Source organism: Bos indicus, chromosome 22 (assembly GCF_029378745.1).
Source record: "Bos indicus isolate NIAB-ARS_2022 breed Sahiwal x Tharparkar chromosome 22, NIAB-ARS_B.indTharparkar_mat_pri_1.0, whole genome shotgun sequence".
NCBI classification, from domain to species: Eukaryota; Metazoa; Chordata; class Mammalia; order Artiodactyla; family Bovidae; genus Bos; species Bos indicus.
The window spans coordinates 3,424,635-3,448,093 of record NC_091781.1 but is presented as its reverse complement, the minus strand read 5'-3'; the positions used below and the strand labels follow the sequence as shown (position 1 = coordinate 3,448,093).

Genomic DNA, 23,459 nt, shown 5'->3' with positions numbered 1-23,459 from the left:
ATCATATTGTCTTGAGGAATGGGTCATCATCTGTGTTTCAATAATCAAATATGATTTACAAAATTCATGAAGAAAAAACCATTGTATTTACCCATATTTCTGCCCTTTTCATTATCCTTTGTTACTTCTTAATGCTCCAAGATTTCTTCATCCACCTTCTCCTTTCTTTTTGAAAAATTTGCTTTAGTCATTCTCTGAGGGTAGATGTGCCGGTGGAGAATCCTCTCCCTTTCCTCTCATTTGGGGTCTCTACCCCCTTCCCTCCTGAAGGACAGTGTCACGAGCTACAGCATGTGCAGGGTACATTCCTCACTGCCAGCACTTGGAACTGTTGTGTTGGGTCCTCTGGTCTCCACGGCTTCAGGAGAAACGCTCTGTCCTTTGAATTGGTCTCTCCCATAGGGAACATGCTGCTTCTTTCTCATTGCTTTCAAGACATTTTTCCCCCTTAGATTTTAGAAGCTTAGTGATCATGTGTCTTGGCATGAGTTTCTCTGGGTTTATTTCATTGGATTTTCTCTCAACTTCTTGACTCTATAATCTGATGTCTTTGGTCAAGTGTGGAAGTTATTTCCTCATCTACTCTTTCAGCCCCTCTCTCTCCTATCCTTCCAGGGCATCAGTATGAATGCTGGGTCTGTTTTTATCATCCTGCAGGTCCTTGAGGCTCTGTTTATTTATTTTTAGTCCATTTATCTCTGCTTTTCAGGTTGAGTAAATTTTGTTGATTTGTCCTCAAGTTCAATTTACTCCTTATTTTGAGTTCTTAATCTTTGTTATTATATTTTTCAGTTCTCTAATTTTTATTTATTTTTTAAATGACTTGTGTTTCTTGCTGTAATTTTTGTGTCTTGTTTTTAGTTTCTTTCTATCATTTATTTTAAGAACATCTATCATTCCTGGTTGATGACGTTTGTGATGCTGCTTAGGTAATTGGAATATCTAATTCATCTTGGTACTGGCATCGACTGATTGTCTTTTCTCATTCACCTTGAAATCACTACATGTCAGGCTATTTTCTATTATCTTGAATATTTTGGCTATTATTTAGAGACATGCAGGGTCCTATTTAAATCTTTTATTTTAGTAGGCAGTCACTTTGTTTACGCTTTGACTTATTTTTGTGGGCTGTGAATCCAATGACAGTTGCATTTTCAGAGACTTTGTGATGCTCTCTTGGTCTGACTGGGTACTTCTGGGGCTCTTAATGATTGCTTCTGATATGTCCCAAGAGGCCAGAGGTGCTCACATGGCCCAGGGAGCTCAGTGCCTGTAGGTGCTGAAAGAGAGGACAAAGTACTTCCTGGACAGGGCCCTGGGGTGGGACTCTCATCAGTGTCAGCTGCTGTCGAAGGGTTCTCCAGCCCAGAGAAGGCTGAAAAGGACTCCAGGGCAACTGCTTGCTGGTAGGTTCCCTCCATGGATGACCCCTGGCTGCCCCGTGTCTAGGTGGGAAAGGGAGTCTCAGGTCTAGTGGGGAAAGAGAGGATTACCTCTGGTCGCTCATTGTTAAGAGAGCCCCCAGCAGACCCTGAGCTCACCTGTGCTGTCACTGGGGCTCCCTTCTGCAATCCAGGGTGGGGTGGGGTAGTGAGTCAGGTGGACCACCTTCTGCTGCTCAGCCAGAGAAGGGAGGACACAGGGCACAGGCTTTGTGCTGTCGGGTAGAGGGTGATATCCTGTCCTGGGTGCTCTGTTACTGCCCGACCCTAGATTCCCTCAGCAGTTTCTCTTCTTTCCACTTCTCCGTCCTCTCCTTGGGAGAGGAATTTACAGTCCATGAGGAGGATCAGGAGCTGTGTTATCCAGATGAAAAGTCAGGTTTACTTTTTATACTATATAAGTTAATCTATAAATTGTACATTATCAAGAGAAGAATTTTGAGAATTTTATTTTTTAAATGGTTTAGTCGCTAAGTCATGTCTGACTCTTGTGACCCTATGGACTGTAGCCCACCAGGCTCCTCCGTCCATGGAGTTTTCCAGGCAAGATTGCTTGCAATTATTTAATAAAGACACCGTAAAAGCTAAAATTTAGGGACTTCCCTGGTGGTCCAGTGGTTAAGAATCTGCCTGCCAATGCAGGGGACAAAGATTCAATCTCTGCTCCAGAAAGAACCCATATGCCTCAGGGCAACTAAGCCACATGCCACAACTGCTGAGCCCACGTGATGCAACTACTGAAGCCCACGTGTGCTCTGGAGCCCATGCTCTGCATCAGAAGCCACGGCACTGAGAAGCCTGAGCACCACAACGAAGAGTAGCTCCCACCCACTGCAACTAGAGAAAGTCAGTGTGAAGCAATGAAGACTCAGTGTTGCCAAAAATTAAAAAATAAATTTTAAAAAAGCTAAAATGTAGAAAACATTTCCTACTAATGCATCATTTTGAAATAAATATTCCCATAATTTTCTAAGTGAAATCTATGAAAACTGCTCAATACAAGAAGGTTGGTGCTCTGGCTGACATATTCATAGAAATGCCCCCTTTGGGTTGATGGTCCAAGAGCATTGTTCTGTTCACAACCTTCTGTGTGACAAATAGAGATGTCAACCCAACCCATGATAGTCCAATATTCTAGTGTTTTCCACATGTGTACGCTTGTTTATCATAAAAAGTAATTAAAAGGAAAACCTCCACTAAATTTACATAATATATTCCCAGCATCATATTTGCTTTGTAACAAGATAAGACATTCAACCATAGAAAAGCATTAAAGAAAGCTTCACATCTCTTCTGTGTATCTAAAACTATCTAATGTAATCTCTGTCTAACTCCCTATGTGCGTTCATGCTCAGTTGCTTTTTGACTCTTTGCAACCCTATGGACTATAGCCCACCAGGCTCCTCTGTCCATGGGATTCTCCAGGCAAAAATACTGGAGTGAGTTGCCATGCCCTCCTCCAGGGGATCTTCCCAACCCAGGGACTGAACCCATGTCCCCTCACTGTTGCCAGCTTCTTTACCGCTGAGCCACAAGGGAAGCCCCTTAACTCTCTATATAGCAAAATAAACACCTGATGGACCAAAACTTTCATATAAAATATAAAAACACAAAAGTGCTAAAAAATTAATTTCTAAAAAAAGGAAAAATATTACAGTTAAGGGAAAATGGGCAAAATATTTTAAAGATAATACAGAAACCAAATAAAATATTTATAAACCTGATTGGTGAATAACAAAAAAAAATCTATATAGCCAAAAAAGAATTCTAAATAGCATGCTGCTGCTGCTGCTGCTGCTGCTGCTGCTAAGTCGCTTCAGTCGTGTCCAATTCTGTGCGACCCCATAGACGGCAGCCCACCAGGCTCCCCTGTCCCTGGGATTCTCCAGGCAATAACACTGGAGTGGGTTGCCATTTCCTTCTCCAATGCATGAAAGTGAAAAGTGAAGGTGAAGTCAGTCAGTGGTTTTCTACTCTTACCAACCCCATGGACTGCAGCCTACCAGGCTCCTCCGCCCATGGGATTTTCCAGGCAAGAGTACTGGAGTGGGTGCCATTGCCTTCTCCATCTAAATAGCATAAGAAAGTCAAAATCAATCACAAGCCAGAAAACCAAGTAAATAAATAATAATTTTTAAAAGATTATTTCCTCAGTATATAGTTGGTCATAAAAATCAGTATGGAAATAAACAGAAATCCAAGAAAATAGGTTAAAAAATTAAACAGCAATTCAAAGATAAATACATATAACTTTAAACGTGACAAGATGCTTAAATAAATTATATTTTGAGAATTTTAATTAAATTACACAAGTAAGTAAATTATTAAAAAAAACAAAATAGAGAATTCCCAGGAGGTCCATTGCCACAGGATACAGGTTCAGCTTGGTGAGGGAACTATGATCCCACAAGCCATACAGCACGGCAAAGCATACAAAGAAAACCCAGAAAACTAAGTAGTTTTGTAGCAATAAATACTTGCATAATATATAATAAGAATAAAATAAAACTATTCTAAAATTAAAAATTTATTTTAAGAAAATTTGCCTTTGGCTATAAGGAAGAACCTGAATGATTTGGGGATGTACCAGCTGGCTGTTCCTTTGGTAATAGCCAACAGAAGGACTCAAGCTAATGCATTAATAAGGCTTTTTCTCAATAAGAATTGAGAACTCAACTTACATTATATATTTGCTAAGGAAACAAAGCCAGTTACCCTAGTTTGTGTTCTTTTGAAGATACAGATAATGAAAGACAAAAATTGACTTTTTTAATCACTAAGACAGAAAGAATTTATATGAGAAATTTTTAATTTTAAATGCTTAAATGTAACTTGACTAAATTCTTGTAATAGAGATGACACCAGAACATACCCAAAAATGTCACCAGGAAATAGAGGAAACTAAGATTTCTGGTTTAATGAAAAGACCTGAAGAGAAGTCTTTTCTTTTTCCTAAGCTTAATGATAAAGAATTCCATCATAATTGCCTCAGTTACAGGGGGAAATTACAATGAAAATTACTGAGAAAGAGGAAAAAAAAAAGAATTTTCCTGAGGTGACAAGTGTTAGGTCAAGGCAAGCACTGCAAACAGGCTACAAGGACCCAATACTTAAGAGTACCATATTACCAAAGTACCAATATGTAAAACCAATATTTACAATCAATCAAGGCCTTTCTATAAGTTCAAGTTCATAAACTGTGCCACAACCAGCTATCTACACTAGTGAACACATTCTTTTTGCTAGAACATTGAGAAGCCCATGACATAGGAAGAGCCACTCAGGACTTAAGACACAAGCTTAACTTAAGACCTAGATGGGTCCCAAGAGCCAATGCTCAGACTATACTGAGCCATCAACCCCATCTATTGCTCTCAGTTATCAATCAACCAGTAAGTTTCCTTTGGAATACCCTCAAATGCCATCAAAAAGTATGTTTATTTTCACCTGTATTTACAGTAAGAAGAGTAATTTTATTTTTTCTCATTCATGGAGCAACAGTGGCTCTTGATACACAAAAGATTACAGGCTGCTGAGCTGAAATTTACCACAAGGACTACTGGAGTGGTTCATGAATAGGGATGCCCTGCCCTGTGAACAACAAATTGGTTCAGAGATGGGCAATCTTCAGAGCTTTCCGGGGCATCAACTGATTTCTTATGTGTTTCTACAAACTTTACAAACCGTCTTTAAAAAAAAAAAATACAGGCTGAACCTGAAGTATAAGGATGTGATACTTGGACATACTTAATATGCAACTTACAGGGTAGCTGATATATGGGGCTGGTCACTTACTAAACATATCAGCAAAGTGTGTGTGTTAAATATAACAGTAAGTTCTGAGATTCCAGACATTTCTTGAAAGCTTTAAAAACTTATTTCACGTTGCGTGTAACACAATATACATTTTCTTTTTTTATCATGTTGTTACTTCTATTTGTCCTGCCCTCCCTCCCTTCCTCCATCTCTCACTCTTTTTGTTTTCTTAAGGAATGTTTTTGTGACTTCCCTATGCTTACTTTAGAAAATTCATGTTGCTCAAAATTCCTCTGATTATACATAGGCTAATAATTTATCCTTCTAAATGTAATGTTAAAAATAATAATATGCTGAAAAGTTTTAATATATTATGATGAAAATGGTAAGAGGGTAAACAGGAACATCTCAGCCATGAATAATTAAATAGATTAGAGCTTGGGATAGAGACTTTTTTTTTTTTTTTGCTATAATAAAAGGATACTTGATTTGAGAAACCATCAGAGCCAACACATTTGCAACGTAAAGTCAAGTTACTTTCTAAGAATTAATCATTCTCGCATCCATATTCTAGGCCCTTTTACACATTAAGTCAAAAACTAGAATGTTCTTGACCTCATTTCTGTGTCACAGGGGAGCTTTAATCTGTGCAGAGCACCATCACGTGCACTTGGAAAAAGCCCTGCCTCTACCTCTGCTTCCCTAGAGACAGGAAATAATAAATCTATGAGCATTTTCCAAAGGCTGGAAGTGATAAGTTAATTCCTTTAAGTCAGACTTCCAAACACCACTGGGTTGTTATGAAAACAATGCTGCATTTCAGTGCCAGAAAACCATCTGTTGCTTCTCTGGGTTACACTCCCTGCACTCTAATTTCAGAAAAGGAGCTATTTTCTCTTCCTTGAGCCTTCGTGTAGCCACACACTTAACTCTGAGACTCTGGAATAGCCACGATATCCAGTATTCTTAGTATAGGATACTGTATTATACAGAACACGAGTCAGCATTTGCCTTTCAATATCCTCAGGGCAGTGGAGACCACTCAACTATTGTGACCTTTGTGGAAGTGTTGGATGTGCATTTGTGTGAGTATCATGTGATTAGCTTCTTGAAGATTCAGTGAGTTTCCTAATGAAGGGAACAAAAAAGAAGAAAATCCTTGAAAGTCACCCACGAGAAATGACTTCCAAAACTAAATATTTGGTGTAAAGATATACCCAGGACTCACTTGTTATTCCTGTGGCAAAGGAAAAGTTTTTTAAATTTATAAATTATCTATCTATAAAACCAGATGAACCCTAATAATGAACCGAGAATTAGATGTCCAGATCCTGCTCCCGTTCAATACGACAAACTCCAGAAATGCTCACAATCCCCACAGTTTGCTCATTGTGACACAAGAGTTATCACATTAATGCAGCTAAGGTGCCAAGGAGGGTTTAAAAGAAGTTAAGTGAGTAAAGCACACAAAATGCTTTTCATTGTTTGGGCTCGTGGATAGTCAGTGAGTTGTATAATTGGGATCTCTCGTGTCTCCAGCTCATTTAGTCTTTTACTGTATATTATGTGAACTCAACATCTGCCAAAAAAAAAAAAAAAAAAATAGTGCAACAGCTCAAAAGCAAAGATCCCCAATGCAAAAACAAAAGATAACGTTTCTCCCATGCAGAGTTTACAAAGTTCTCAGAAACTAGGTTGTTATAAAATACATTTGTTTGCCTTTTTCTTTTATCCACCCACCACAATTGCTAGACAGCATATTAAAAGGCAGAGACATCACTTTGCCAACAAGGTTTGTATAGTCAAAGCTATGATTTTCCAGTAATCATGTGAGAAGTGGACTATAAAGAAAGCTGAGCACTGAAGAATTGATGCTTTTGAACTGTGGTGTTGGAGAAGACTCTTGAGAGTCCCTTGGACTGCAAGGAGATCCAACCAGTCCATTCTGAAGGAGATCAGCCCTGGGATTTCTTTGGAAGGAATGATGCTAAAGCTGAAACTCCAGTACTTTGGCCACCTCATGAGAAGAGTTGACTCATTGGAAAAGACTCTGATGCTGGGAGGGATTGGGGGCAGGAGGAGAAGGGGACGACAGAGGATGAGATGGCTGGATGGCATCACTGACTCGATGGACATGAGTCTGAGTGAACTCCGGGAGTTGGTGATGGAGAGGGAGGCCTGGCATGCTGCGATTCATGGGGTTGCAAAGAGTCGGACACAACTGTGTGAGTGAACTGAACTGAACTGAGGCCTTCTCCACACCTACAGGCCAGAATCTGCATTTAACAAGACCACTAGAAGATCTGTATGCACAGTAAAGTGAAACACACTGACTAAACAAATACCCACATGAAATCAGTGAAGAAAAAGACAGGCACAATTTTATACTTCGGAGTAGGTACCATGAGTCTTTTTGGTTCTTTGACAAACATTCTGAGTTTTTATAAGCTCCTTAAATTTCTCTGACTTTACTGTCTCTTATGGTTACTAATTAAATGCGAACACACTTGACTACAGACATATTTGATTGTTAAATTCTTGCAAAATTGCAATAACAAAACAGAAAATAGGTAACTCATGAGCAAAGGTTCTTTGGCCACTTTTTTGTTGTTAAAAGTAATTTTTTCTAAATTTAATAATATGGGTAGACTTTTAAAAAATTTTTTTCATTGCAGGATAGTTGTTTCACTATTATAGCGTTAGGATTAGTTGTAATATAGTGTACAACTGTTGCAATACAATTGCAATATAGTTGTATTAGTTTCTTCTGTACAGAAAAGTGAATCAGCTATACATATACCACCTCTTCTATGGATTTCCTTCCGATTTAGGTCACCACAGTGCATCAGGTAGAGTTTTCTGAGTTATACAGCTGGTTTCCATTGGTTACTTTATACATAGTAGTGTATAAATGTCAACTTCAATCTCCCAATTCATCCCACTCCTCCCTTCCCCATAAGTTTGTTCTCTACATCTGTGTCTCTATTTTTGCTTTGCAAACAGATTTACCTATATCATTTTTCTAGATTCCACATGTAAGCAGTATTGCACAGTATTTGTTTTTCTTTTTCTGACTTTACCCTGTATGATAGTCTCTAGGTCTATCCACATCTCTGCAAATAGTACTATTTCATTCCCTTTTTACAGCTGAGTAATATTACATTCTGTATATGTACCACATTTTCTTTATCCACAACATAACTTTTTCTTGAGAGATTGCCTGGAACTTTGTCCAGTGGTATCCTGGTACATGGTTAACAACTCTCTGTCCCGGAGAGGGGACAGCTCTGCTGCTGCTGCTGCTGTCGCTTCAGTCATGTCCGACTCCTAGCGACCCCATGGACTGCAGCCCACCAGGCTCCCCCATCCCTGGGATTCTCTAGGCAAGAGTACTGGAGTGGGGTGCCATTGCCTTTTCCAGGGGACAGCTCTGAGCAGAAGCATTTAGTGATCTCTGGTGTGAAAAGTGTAGATATGGCCAAGTTAAAGTCAGAAAAGAGGTCAGAACTCAGATTTAGGGAGAAATGTGCACAGTTAGCTCTCACTAGCCAGTAGGAGGCAGCTCTGGCTTTCACACACACACACACACACACACACACACAACTGGCCTCTCAGCTCTCCCTAGAACTTCAAGGCTTCAGAAGCCACGTGGAAAACCGCTTCAGTTCAGCAGCAGGAAAACCAAAGCAACCAAGCAGAGCTGGCTCTTGCTTAACACTTGCAATTCCTTTCTCTGGTTCTAACACCTGTCCTGCTTACCTTGCCTGGCTTGTCCTTGGACCCTTTGCCTCGATCCCCATCCTGACGCTGGCATCCTTCTGATGGGCTCAATTCTCCACCAGTGGCTCTGAACTACTGACCACAGGCAGCATCTAAAGTGTTACAGCTCCTAAGTGTTACAGCTCCTCATTTTTAAACTACTGATAAAGTGAACAGGTTCACAAATGACTTCCTTTTCTGTATATATTAAAGTAATTGAAAGTTCTATGCCAAATCCATTCTACAAATATCCAGCGAACCCTCTATTGCTAGCACTGCTTTAAAAGAAGGAGAAAAGAGGCTGAAAAACTGCTAGGATGCTGTTGGACTGCTGGGTCTCACTCATGCAGGGACGCACTGGGAGGAAGCCAGGGCTCTCAGCTCTGTATCCCAGGCATCCCGTTCTTCGTTCTACGTGAAGGAAAGAAGTTCCCCACCCCAGGCCCCTCCCTCATGCTTGGAACCATCAGGGGACAAAGTTTCAGAAGCAGATTTCAGTGCCATTTTCTTAAAATCCCTCCTCTACAATGATGGAGCCAATCAAAGAGAAACCAGCCCAGGGGTTTGTGATGACTTTTAGCAGGGCTCATAGTAGGTAGATGTGGCCTGAGGGCAGACCCTGACGATAGGGTGCAAATGGGGTGTCTGGACTTCACTGTCAACCTTGGCTCCCACAAATGTTTCTCACAGTGAGAAACCCTGGGAATTCATTCTTAGGTGCTCAAGATACAGACATGAACAGCTGTCAGCCTCAGGAGATGAAATTCAATACAAGACACAGAAATCTACGCAGGCTGATGGCACCAGTCTCAAATTGAGGGTTTCCCGTATTTGATCAGAGTAGCCTACAGTCACTTTTCATTTTGCTTTATCCTCCTCAATTGCTTTTCAGGGAATAAGTATACTCTACACAGCAATGGCAACTATAGTAACAGCAACCACACACATTTTCATGCTTTATTGCATATTGATACTGTCTTCTGTTTAGAGTTTTTATTTATGAAACATAAAAGAAAATGCTGATGTTGAGTCTTTAAAATTCATCAATTTTATTTTGTAAAAATAAGAAAGAACATGCAATTAGCAAATTTGTGTGTTCTCTGAGTAAAATATACTTTTAACTCCCATCTTATGATTATACAATGGAAGTGAGAAATAGATTTAAGGGACTAGATCTGATAGACAGAGTGCCTGATGAACTATGGAACGAGGTTCGTGACATTGTACAGAAGACAGGGATCAAGACCATCCACATGGAACAGATGCAAAAAAGCAAAATGGCTGTCTGGGGAGGCCTTACAAATAGCTGTGAAAAGAAGAGAAGCGAAAAGCAAAGGAGAAAAGGAAAGATATAAATATCTGAATACAGAGTTCCAAAGAATAGCAAGGAGAGATAAGAAAGCCTTCCTCAGCGATCAAAGCAAAGAAATAGAGGAAAACAACAGAATGGGAAAGACTAGAGATCTCTTCAAAAGTAGAGACACCAAGGGAATATTTCATGCAAAGATGGGCTCCATAAACGACAGAAATGGTATGGACCTAACAGAAGCAGAAGATATTAAGAAGAGGTGGCAAGCATACACAGAAGAACTGTACAAAAAAGATCTTCACGACCCAGATAATCACAATGGTGTGATCACTGACCTAGAGCCAGACATCCTGGAATGTGAAGTCAAGTGGGCCTTAGAAAGCATCACTACGAACAAAGCTAGTGGAGGTGATGGAATTCCAGTTGAGCTATTCCAAATCCTGAAAGATGATGCTGTGAAAGTGCTACACTCAATATGCCAGCAAATTTGGAAAACTCAGCAGTGGCCACAGGACTGAAAAAGGTCAGTTTTCATTCCAATCCCAAAGAAAGGCAATACCAAAGAATGCTCAAACTACTGCACAATTGCACTCATCTCACACGCTAGTAAAGTAATGCTCAAAATTCTCCAATCCAGGCTTCAGCAATATGTGAATCATGAACTTCTAGATGTTCAAGCAGGTTTTAGAAAAGGCAGAGGAACCAGAGATCAAATTGCCAACATCTGTTGGATCATGGAAAAAACAAGAGAGTTCTAGAAAAACATCTATTTCTGCATTATTGACTATGCCAAAGCCTTTGACTGTGTGGATCACAATAAACTGTGGAAAATTCTGAAAGAGATGGGCATACCAAACCACCTGACCTGCCTCCTGAGAAACCTATATGCTGGTCAGGAAGCAACAGCTAGAACTGGACATGGAACAACAGACTGGTTCCAAATAGGAAAAGGAGTACATCAAGGCTGTACATTGTCACCCTGCTTATTTAACTTATATGCAGAGTACATCATGAGAAACGCTGGGCTGGAAGAAGCACAACTGGAATCATGATTGCTGGGACAAATATCAATAACCTCAGATATGAGGATGACACCACCCTTATGGCAGAAAGTAGAGAGGAACTAAAAAGCCTCTTGATGAAAGTGAAAGAGGAGAGTGAAAAAGTTGGCTTAAAGCTCAACATTCAGAAAACGAAGATCATGGCATCTGGTCCCATCACTTCATGGGAAATAGATGGGGAAACAGTGGAAACAGTGTCAGACTTTATTTTTCTGGTCTCCAAAATCACTGCAGATGGTGATTGCAGCCATAAAATTAAAAGATGCTTACTCCTTGGAAGGAAAGTTATGAGCAACCTAGACAGCATATTAAAAAGCAGAGACTTCACTTTGCCAACAAAGGTCCGTGTAGTCAAGGCTATGGTTTTTCCAGTGGTCATGTATGGATGTGAGAGTTGGACTGTGAAGAAAGCTGAGTGCTGAGGAATTGATGCTTTTGAACTGTGGTGTTGGAGAAGACTCTTGAGAGTCCCTTGGACTGCAAGGAGGTCCAACAAGTCCATTTTAAAGTTGGTCAGTCCTGGGATTTCTTTGGAAAGACTGATGCTAAAGCTGAAACTCCAATACTTTGTCCACCTCATGGGAAGAGTTGACTCATTGGAAAAGACTCTGATGCTGGGAAGGATTGGGGGCAGGAGGAGAAGGGGACACCAGAGGATGAGATGGTTGGATGGCATCACCAACTCGATGCATTGAGTTTGGGTGAACTCTGGGAGTTGGTGATGGACAGGGAGGCCTGGCGTGCTGTGATTCATGGGGTCGCAAAGAGTCGGACATGACTGAGTGACTGAACTGAACTGAACTGAATACAGGAAACCAATGTTCTCTAAACACTTACCAATATTCAGAAGTACTTGTTTGAGGATATAAACTTCAAGACATTCCCACAGATTAAAAATTCATGTAAAATGACAATTATTCAGTTGTACTTGTGATCTATACACAAAACATGAAAAAACGTTATTTAATAGCATAATCATGCACATAGGGGTAGCTCAAAAATGTGCGCTGATAAACAAAGTGACCGTAGCACTTACCATAGGGATCTCGTGGTCTTGCTGGTCGGGACTGAAAACAGTCATCATAGGTTAATGGTGTGCCCAGTATGCTAGTCTGTATATGCACTATTCTATATTAGTAATTTAAATTTATCTCGGTGGAAATTAGGCATGAAAAGTACCTACAATGCTTCTACCTTGAATCTAGCCTCTCAGAATCTTAAACATTCTCTAATGTTGCCAGTATCTCATCATTGATTTATTTACTGTTGAATCTTTAATTGTTATAATAGTATTAAAATAATGTATAGAGTTGTAAATATTCAGTTAGTATATTTTGAAGAACACTTAGGCTAAGGTTCAGATAGGTATAAAATTTCAAATGTCAATGCTTAAAATTATTATTAGAACTAAAAGATAACTTTCCTTTAAAATAATAGGTTCACATGTACAAAACAGATAGCTAGTGGGAAGCTGCTGTAAGCACAGCGACCTCAGGTCAGTGCTCTGTGATGACCTAGAGAGCTGGGGGATGGGAGAGAGGTCCAAGGGGGGAGGATATATGTATATATTTGGCTGATTCACTTCATTGTACAGCAGAAACTAACACATCATCATAAAGCAATTATCCTTCAATTAAAATTTTTAAATATTTTAAAAATAAGAGGTTTAATATCATAATTCTTGGAGAAGAAACTAAAGAAATATCCACCAAAATATACCCAACCATAATTTGTTTTGAAGAACTTAAAAAAAGAAAACTCATTCACTTATTTTAATTTGAATGCCTAAGTTAACCTCAGGAGAAAACAATATATTTTACTCATAAATATGGAGAAGAATGAACATTGTAACTCAGAGTAAAAGCCAGTTAGCCGTCTACAGACAGTGTAAGAAACCATTCGCCATGGTCTCAAGCAATGTGACAATTTCATTTAACTGGATGTTTTCTATTTTAGATTTGTGCTCTAGAGATATTTTTAACATTGAAGTAGTCAGTATATGAAAAGCAAAAGAAACTGGGGTGGATATTCACAAAAAGCATTAACGTAGCATTCTTTACCCAAAAAATCCATTATTGTGACATGTGGTAGCAGAATTTTAAAGCCATGTTCACTGCCCCACCACACACACACATAGCTTTGTAAACTCTTTTGTAACAGACTTACAAGGGAATGTGCACGAGTTGAATGGTACTGATGTAGGAAAAGAAGCATCATCCACTAACCACACAAGGATTCAAGATACTAAACCAGACGAGAAAATTGTAAAATTTATTCTAGAAACCCCCCTTTATGTTAAACCATTTACATATTAACAAATAATAAATATCACCAACAGATACGGAGAAACAAAAGCCCTTGCACCATATTTGACAATCATTCTTGCTCTGTCTTCCATCAACACCTACATTCTCCTGGAGCCCTGAGACGCAGTGCAGCCTTCAATGCCAAACCCCAGCTTCTCTCCATCCCTGCAGTGCTATTTTCATACTGGAAGCAAGTTAAACAGTGGCAGCTTCTCATACATGCTGAAAAATGTTCCCTTTGACCAGGCACAGTGAAAAGAGGCTGCGGATTCAATATGACCCCGGGATACAGCAGTGAGACAGCGAGCCTAGCACTATGGAAACCAAAGTTCTGCCCACAACAGAAGAAAGGCCAGGTCTCCAGGGCCAATACCACCATGGAGAGATGTGTTTATATTCCTCTCCCTTCCCAGTTGGAAGGAAAATATATAGTAAACTTTTAATGTTCAAGGTATTCCATTCCTTACACCTTAAAATATTCCTGTTCTTTGTCTTCAATTTCTGTACTTTTCCTACATTTTATTATACTACTGTTAAGTTTTGTCTAGGGCTTAGGTCTCAGAACTGCTTTACATTTTTTCAAAATCACTGAGGATCTCAAAGAGCTAAAGCCCATGTGGGTTACAATGTACCAATAGTTAGTATTCAAAATAAAAATTGAGGAATTTTTTAAAAACACGGGTATGCACAAGCACACACTCTACTAGCCAACAGAGCAATGACCTCACGTATTATGTAACCATGGAAAGCTTAACCGCATGCTTATGAAAAATGAAGAAAGTGAAAAAAAAAAAATGGGGGTTTTATCATGAAGAGTCTAGAACTTGTGGACCAGGAGACCTCTAGGGGGTCCCTGGATAGCAAGTTAAATACTGCTGTTCAAGGGACTTCCCTGGTGGTCCAGTGGTTAAGATTCTGCACTTCCCCTGCAGAGGGCACAGGGTTCGATCCCTGGTCAGGGAACTAAGATCCTGCATGCCATGCCGTGTGACCAAGAAACAAAACCCTGCTGCTTAAGATAAATAGCAAGCAAACAATTAGACTCATTCTTATCTTTTCCTTATCAATTTCTACTCTTCCTTTAAATGTTAAAAAAGAACAACGTTGAACAGTTGAACTCACACTATTTGACTTCATGAATTATAGTGCGCTGGTACTCCAGACCACATAGTGTTTAGATATATTAGAAGACTAAAATGAAGAGGATGATCATAAAAACTGTTGGTAAATGCATGAAGGAACTGGAGTGCTCATAGTGCTGGTAAGAACATAACATGACCAACAGGCAAAGAGTTGGCAGTTTCCTTAAAAAACTAAGCACATACCTACCACGCAATATGGCTATTGTGCTGTCAGGCCTTTACACAAGAAAAATAAAAGCAAATGTCCACACAGAACCTTGTACATGGCCACTATGGCACTTTCAGCTGCAATATTCAAAAACTGAAAACAACCAAAAACCCATCGACAAGTAAGTTGATAAGCAAATTATGGTACATGCATACAACTACAAGCTACTCAACAATAAGAATTAAGGAACTATTGACATAAGCAACAACACGATTCAGTGTCGAAATAAATTTGCTTAGTGAAAGAAGCAAGTCCAAAACAGTACAATATTAAGGGACTGAAAAGACAAATCTCACACCTCAAGAAAATATTTGCAAAACACATTTTAGATAAAATATTTGCATATAAAATATAGAGAAAATTTTTAAATTCAATAATAAGGAAAAATACAACTCCACTAAAAAGTAGGCAAAAGATATGAACAGATACCTCACAAAAGAAGATATACAGACAGAAAATGAGCACATGAAAGGAAGAAAGAAAGTAAAAATATTAGTTGCTTAGTCATGTCTGACTCTTTGTGAGCCCATGGACTATAGTCTACCAGGCTCCTCAATGGGATGCTTCAGGCAAAAATACTATGGTGGGTTGCCATTCCCTTCTCCAGGAGATCTTCCTGACCCAAGGAGTGAACCTGGGTCTCCTGTGTTCCAGGCAGAATCTTTACTTTCTGAGCCACCAGGAAAGCTTGACCAACATCATATGTTATTAGGGAAAAACAAATTAAAATAAGATTACCACTATATATTTATTAGAGGGCCAAAATCCAAAACACTGACACCACCAAATAGTGGAGAAGATGTGGAGAAACAGGAACTCCTACTCATTGCTGATGGGAATGCAGAATGGCACAGTCTGTCTGGAAGACAAAACCACACATACACGTAACCATATGATCCAACAATCAGGCTTCTTGGCATTTACCCAAAGGAGATGAAAGCATATGTCTACATAAACATCTATATAAACATGGTGTTTATATCAGCTTTATTCATAACTGATGAAACTTGGAAGCAATCAAGATGATTTTCAGTAGGTGAATGAATAATCAAACTGTGGTACATCTATACATAGAAATAAAAAGAAATGAGCTATCAAGCCATGAAAAGACACGGAGGAAACTTAAATGCATAATTCTAAGTGAAAGAAACCAATCTGAAAAGCCTACAAACCATGTAATTCCAAATAGGGGACCTTCTGGAAAAGGCAAAACCATGAGGACAGGAAAAAGATAAATGGTTGCCAGGGAGAAGGCAGGAAAGGAAGGAGGCGGGGTGCAGGGTATTTTTTTTTTAGGGCAGTAAAAGTGTGATTCTAAAGGGACCTCAGCTCTTTGCTCTGTGATAACCTAGAGGGTGGCAGGGAGGTCCAAGAGGGAGGGAATACATGTGTACATATAGCTGATTCACTTAAGCAGCTGATTCAGCTTCTTGTACAGCAGAAACTAACACAACATTGAAAAGTAATTATACTTCCCCCCACGAAAAAACTGATTCTAAATGATGCTGTAGCAATGGTGGATGTGCCTGTGCTTAGTTGCTCAGTAGTGTCCAACTCTTTGAGACCCCATAGACTGTATCCTGCCAGGCTCCTGTGTCCCTGGAGATTCTCCAGGCAAGAATACTGGAGTGCGTTGCCTTGCCCTCTTCCAGGGGACCTTCCCAACCCAGAGACTGAACCCAGATCTCCCACACTGCAGGCAGATTCTTTATTGTCTGAGCCACCGGGGAAGCCCAATGGTGGATACATGTCACTATGGATCCATATGGATTTTGTTAAGATCCATATGATGCACTGCATAAATACTGAGCCATAATGCAAACTATGAAACTTAATTGATAATCATTTCTTAATATCTGCTCACTCCCTGGAGCAAATGTACCACAGTAATGCTTGATGACAAAAATACTGGAAACTGGGTGAGGCTGGGTGGGTAGACGGGTGGGGAAATCTTTATACTTTTTGCCCAACTTTCTCTATAAACAGAAAACTGCTAAAAAAGTCTATGGATTTTTTTAAAGTACACATTCTATGATTACATTTATATAAAATTCTAGAACATCAAAATACCTTATATGACAGCACAGGATCAATGGTCGCAAAAGATGAGGAGGAGGACAAGTCAGTTCAGTCACTCAGTCGAGTCTGCCTGTTTGTGAACCCATGGACTGTAGCACGCCAGGCCTCCCTGTCCATCACCAACTCCCGGAGGTTACTCAAACTCATGTCCATTGAGTTGGTGATGCCATCCATCTCATCCTCTGTCATCCCCTTCTCCTCCCGCCCTCAGTCTTTCCCAGCATCAGGGTCTTTTCACATCATTCAGTTCTTCATATTAGGTGGTTAAAGTATTGGAGTTTCAGCTTCAGTAGCAGTCTTTCCAATGAATATTCAGGAGTGATTTCCTTTAGGATTGACTGGTTGGATCTTCTTGCAGTCCAAAGGACTCTCAAGAGTCTTCTCCAACACCACAGATCAAAAGCATCAATTCTTCAGCTCTCAGTCTTCTTTATGGTTCAACTCTCACATCCATACATGACTACTGGAAAAACCATAGCTTTGACTAGACAGACCTTTGTTGACAAAGTAGTGTATTTGCTTTTTAATATGCTGTCTAGGTTGGTCTTAGTTTTTCTTCCAAGGATCAAGCATCTTTTAATTTCATGGTTACAGAAACCATCTGTAGGGATTTTGGAACCCACCAAAAAAAAAAAAAAAATGTCTGTCACTTTTTCCACTGTTTCCCCATCTATTTTGCATGAAGTGACGGGACCAGTGCCATGATCTTAGTTTTCTGAATGTTGAGTTTTAAGCCAACATTTTCACTCTCCACTTTCACTATATTCAAGAGGCTTTTTAGTTCTCCTTCACTTTCTTCCATAAGTATGGAGTCATCTGCATATCTGAGGTTATTGATATTTCTCCTGGCAATCTTGATTCTAGCTTGTGCTTCATCAGGCCAGCATTTCTCATGATGTACTCTGCATATAAGTTAAATAAGCAGGGTGAAAATATACAGCCTTGAAGCACTCCTTTTCCTATTTGGAACCAGTCTGTTGTTCCATGTCCAGTTCTAACTGTTGCTTCCTGACCTGCATACAGGTTTCCTAGAAGGCAGGTAAGATGGTCTGGTATTCCCATCCCTTTCAGAATTTTCCAGTTTATTGTGATCCACACAGTCAAAGGCTTTGGCATAGTCAATATAGCAGAAGTAGATGTTTTTCTGGAACTCTCTTGCTTTTTTAATGATCCAACAGGTGTTGGAAATTTGATCTCTGGTCCCTCTGCCTTTTCTAAAACCAGCTTGAGCATCTGGAAGTTCAAGGTTCATGTATTGCTAAAGCCTGGCTTGGAGAATTTGGAGCATTACTTTACTAGTGTGTAAGATGAGTGCAATTTTGCGGTAGTGTGAGCATTCTTTGGCCTTGCCTTTCTTTGGGATTGGAATGAAAACTGACCTTTTGCAGTCCTGTGGCCACTGCTGAGTTTTCCATATTTGCTGGCATATTGAGTGCAGCACTTTCACAGCGTCATCTTTTCGGATTTGAAATAGCTCAGCTGGAAATCCATCACCTTTGCTCATAGTGATGCTTCCTAAGGCCCACTTGACTTCAAATTCCAGGATGTCTGACTCTAGGTGAGTGATCACACCATCGTGATTATCTGGGTCATGAAGATCTTTTTTGTACAGTTCTCTGTGTATTCTTGCCACCTCTTCTTAATATCTTCTGCTTCTGTTACGTCCATACCATTTCTGTTTTTTACTGTGCTCATCTTCGCATGAAAATTTCCCTTGGTATCTCTAATTTTCTAGAAGAGATCTCTAGTCTTTCCCATTCTATTGTTTTCCTCTATTTTTTTGCACTGATCACCGAAGAAGGTATTTTTATCTCTCCTTGTTATCTTTGGCAATCTGCATTCAAATGGGTATATCTTTCCTTTTCTCCTTTGCCTTTTGCTTCTCTTCTTTTCATAGCTATTTGCAAGGCCTCCTCAGACAGCCATTTTGCCTTTTTGCATTTCTTTTTCTTTGGGATGGTCTTGATCATTGCTTCCTGTACAATATCAGGAACCTCCGTCCATAGTTCTTCAAGCACTTTGTCTATCAAATCTAATCCCTTTTATCTATTTGCCACTTCCACTGTATAATCATAAGGGATTTGATTTAGGTCATACCTGAATGGTCTAGTGGTTTTCCCTACTTTATTCAATTTAAGTCTGAATTTGGCAATAAGGTGTTCATGATCTGAGCCACAGTCAGTTCCCGGTCTTGTTTTTCTGACTGTATAGAGCTTCTCCATCTTTGGCCTGCAAAGAATATATCAATCTGATGTTTGTATTGACCATCTGGTGACATCAATATATAGAGTCTTCTCTTGTGTGGTTGGAAGAGGGTTGCTATGACCAGTGTGGTCTCTTGGCAAAACTGTATTAGCCTTTGCCCTGCTTCATTCTGTACTCCAAGGCCAGATTCGCCTGTTACTCCAGGTATCTCTTGACTTCCTAGTTTTGCATTTCAGTCCCCTATAATGAAAATGTCATCTTTTTGAGGTGTTAGTTCTAGAAGGTCTTGTAGGTCTTCACAGAACCGTTCAACTTCAGCTTCTTCAGCATTAGTGGTCAGGGCACAGACTTGGATTTCTGTGATATTCAGTGGTTTGCCTTGGAAACGAACAGAGATCATTTGTTGTTTTTGAGACTGCATCCAAGTACTGCATTTCGGAGTCTTCTGTTGACTGTGATGGCTACTCCATTTCTTCTATGGATTCTTGCCCACAGTAGTAGATATAATGGTCATCTGAGTTAAATTCACCCATTCCAGTCCATTTTAGTTTGTTGGTTCTTAAACTGTCAATGTTTATTTACTCTTGCCATCTCCTGTTTGACCACTTCCAATTTGCCTCAATTCATGGACCTAACATTCCAAGTTCCTACTCAATATTGTTCAGGGAAATTTTCAAGAGTAATAGGCACATTTATTATTCTGATTGTGATGATGATTTATTGGGGATATACATATAACCACATGTATTAGAGTTTATGCTCTACATATGCATGGCTTATTCATGTTGATTTGCATTTCTAACCATTTCCCAGATGTATGAGTGAAGAAAGAAGGCTTTGATCTCTAAGGTCCCCATTAACCTCAAAAGACCTCGCTTCCACATTACCCATTTTTAGTCCCATAAGGATTATTGCTAACTTGATGTTCTGAAAAGTAGCTTGGGCAGCACCTTATAAAGCAGAACCTCAGATCGTCCTCCAATGGTCTGAACATAGTGATTGGGACCTACTGGACAAACCTTTGGTTGGCTAATAACACTCTATTCAGTACACCAAAAGTTATATGATCAGCCATCTGAATTCTAATCATTTGTGGTTTCAACTACCCAAGAACTACTGTGTCCCTAACTAAATTCCTCAATCAATTCAAATCAGGCCTTTTTAAGTCAAGTCTGAAGACAAAGATAACTTTATAAAATAATACATGTGTATTAAACAAACATGTCACAAGTCCAGCAAACAACAGGAAGTTCAGTCCAAGAGTATTTCACAGCATTTGCTATTTTAATGTGATTTTAAATTTAGGTGCAAAAATTCAATTATATGGAATTCATAACAGCATTTACATTCTGATTTCATGGAGCTGTATTATTTTGCATAAACAATTTATTGGAATCAATTATCAATGAAAACACAAAGTTCCTTTCATGACCACCGAATTGATGCCCTTATTAAAAAAAAAAAAAATTAATGATTTCAGCAGCCAGTCTTAGCACTCTGAGAACTACATGCTCAAATTCTAATGAGGTTCTAACTCATCCATTCCACTTTTAAATTTGTTCCAACTAAATACCACAAAGGTGAGAAAGACAGTGTCTGGAAGGGGCCTTCATGAGCAGAAGCCCAGATTATACTCAGAGCTCGTCCTGTGAATGTATTATTGACCTCATCTCCTCAAGACAGAGGCAGGCTTTTCTGTCAGACAACTCTGTTCCTAGTTCTCCTCCACATCATATAGTTCAGATTTAATCTGCAGAGCAGGGCCCCCAGTGCCACCCCAGGGCTGCTAACTGACTGGGTTCAGTGATCTGCATTCCACAGACAGGCTGCATGGCACACACACACTGGAGAGAACAGAAGAATGTCAGGAACCCAGGTGCTTGTCTACACCTACCCTTCGGAACTGGTTTCACTGTACCGTCAAAGATGATAATCTGGCCTGAAGTCACTTTTGGGGTGTGATATTCTGATTTTCTTAGAAATAAACATTTAAAAGCAGTTACTGTGATAAACCATAATGGAAGCCATAGACACCCATGACCTACTAACTGTAGCGTTCTTTCAGCAAGCCTAGCAGCCACTTGCAATGGACATGAGTCCACAAAATGCTTGAAACTTACATGACACCTGCCCCAAAGTATGAAATATAGCTCTCAAAAGCTTTCACTACTGGTATAAACTGGGCTGTGCAGAGTAAGATAGTTCTGGTCAAAGTCAGAACTTGAACCTAGACTAGGACAGTTAGTTGAGAACTACAGGAGGAATCCTGTGATAAGATAAAGCTCTACACCTTAGTCTGGCAAAAGTAGAGGTGACAAAGTGGGAGGGAGATAGAATGATATCAAGAACAAAGTTTACAAACCTACAAACCATAAATGCTGGAGAGGCTGTGGAGAAAAGGGAACACTTTTGCCCTGTTGGTGGAATGTAAATTGATACAGCCACTATGGAGAAGCGTATGGAGGCTCCTTAAAAAACTAAAAATAGTAATACCACATGATCTAGCAATCCCACTCCTGGGCGTATACCCTAAGAAAACCATAATTCAAAAAGACATATGTACCCTAATATTCATAGCAGAACTACAATAGCCAGGACATGGAAACACCCTTCATCTGTCCAATGGAAGATGAAGGGATAAGGAAGATGTGGTACATACATACAATGGAATATTACTCAGCCATAAAAAGGAACAAAACTGGGTCTTTTGAAATGATGTGCATGTACCTAGAGTCTGTCAGAGTGAAGTAAGTCAGAAAGAAAAAAACAAATATTGCATATAAATGTATATATGTATATATATATATATATATATATATATATATGTATAATATCTGGAAAAATGGAACAGATGAACCCATTTGCAGAGCAGACATAGAGAGTGGACATGTGGACACGGAGGGAGGAAGGGGAGGGTAAGATGATTGGGAGAGTAGGATTGTCATATATACACTATCATGTAAAATATATAGTGAGTTCTGCAGTATAGCATAGCCCAGACAGCTCAGCTTAGTGCTTTGTGATGACCTAGAGAGGTGGTATGGGGGGAAGGGAGGCTCAAGAGGGAGGGAGTATGTGTGTACATATAGATGATTCACTTTATTGTACAGCAGAAACTAATATAACATTGTAAAGCAACTATACTGCAATTAAAAAAGAATAAAATTGAGATTGCTGCTGCTGCTGCTGCTGCTGCTAAGTCACTTCAGTCATGTCCAACTCTGTGCGACCTCATAGACAGCAGCCCATCAGGCTTCCCCGTCCCTGGGATTCTCCAAGCAAGAACACTGGAGTGGGTTGCCATTTCCTTCTCCAATGCATGAAAGTGAAAAGTGAAAGTGAATTTGCTCAGTCACGTGTGACTCTTAGTGACCCCATGAACTGCAGCCTACCAGGCTCCTCTGTCCATGGGATTTTCCAGGCAAGAGTACTGGAGTGGGGTGCCATTGCCTTCTCCTAAAATTGAGATTGGGGACAAGGAATTCAAAGGAAACAGAGGGAGTCTGAGGTAGAAAGTACAGTCTGTATATGAAAGAAAGCATCAAGGGTTAATCAAAGTGATTTGATTTACCTGGATCCCAGCTTTAGTTTCCAGTAAAGCTGGCATTAGAAAAACATTTCCTTTACACATTATACTGAGTTCTTTCATGGTTATTGTTGGGCTGATGGCCCAGGGAAAGAGGGGAGTTTCCTATTTATATTTCAAAGCATATCATTTAGGGGTTTCAGCGAGGAAAAGAACAGGATGTGATGCTTTTGACTGAAACTAAATTGCAATAAAACTCCATGTCTCTCAGTTCTGCTTTAAATGCTCATTCGCAACTCCTACTTCTGATGAAGTCCAGTTCAGTTGTTCATTCGTGTCTGACTCCTTGCAACCCCATGAATCGCAGCACGCCAGGCCTCCCTGTCCATCACCAACTCCCAGAGTTCACTCAGACTCATGTCCATCGAGTCATGGATGCCATCCAGCCATCTCATCCTCTGTCGTCCCCTTCTTCTCCTGCCCCCAATCCCTCCCAGCATCAGAGTCTTTTCCAATGAGTCAACGAAGTCCAGTGAAGTACAAAACTCCCAGGGAGAACTAGCAAAGGCAGATAACTAAACAAAACATCTGGATGAAGTTAGTGGGACCTGCCAAAGAAAGCAGGACCACAGAGGCCAAGAAAAGAGAAAGCAAGTTCCTTAAGCC

The 23,459-nt window shown here is 39.8% G+C and overlaps 1 non-coding gene across 1 annotated transcript; it reads left to right on the top strand.

Annotated features, from left to right (window-relative positions):
- The first annotated feature begins 14,522 nt into the window (after positions 1–14,522).
- TRNAG-UCC (transfer RNA glycine (anticodon UCC)) lies at positions 14,523–14,596 on the top strand. The gene has a single exon. It is a non-coding gene; the product is annotated as a tRNA-Gly (tRNA).
- Positions 14,597–23,459: the final 8,863 nt, after the last annotated feature.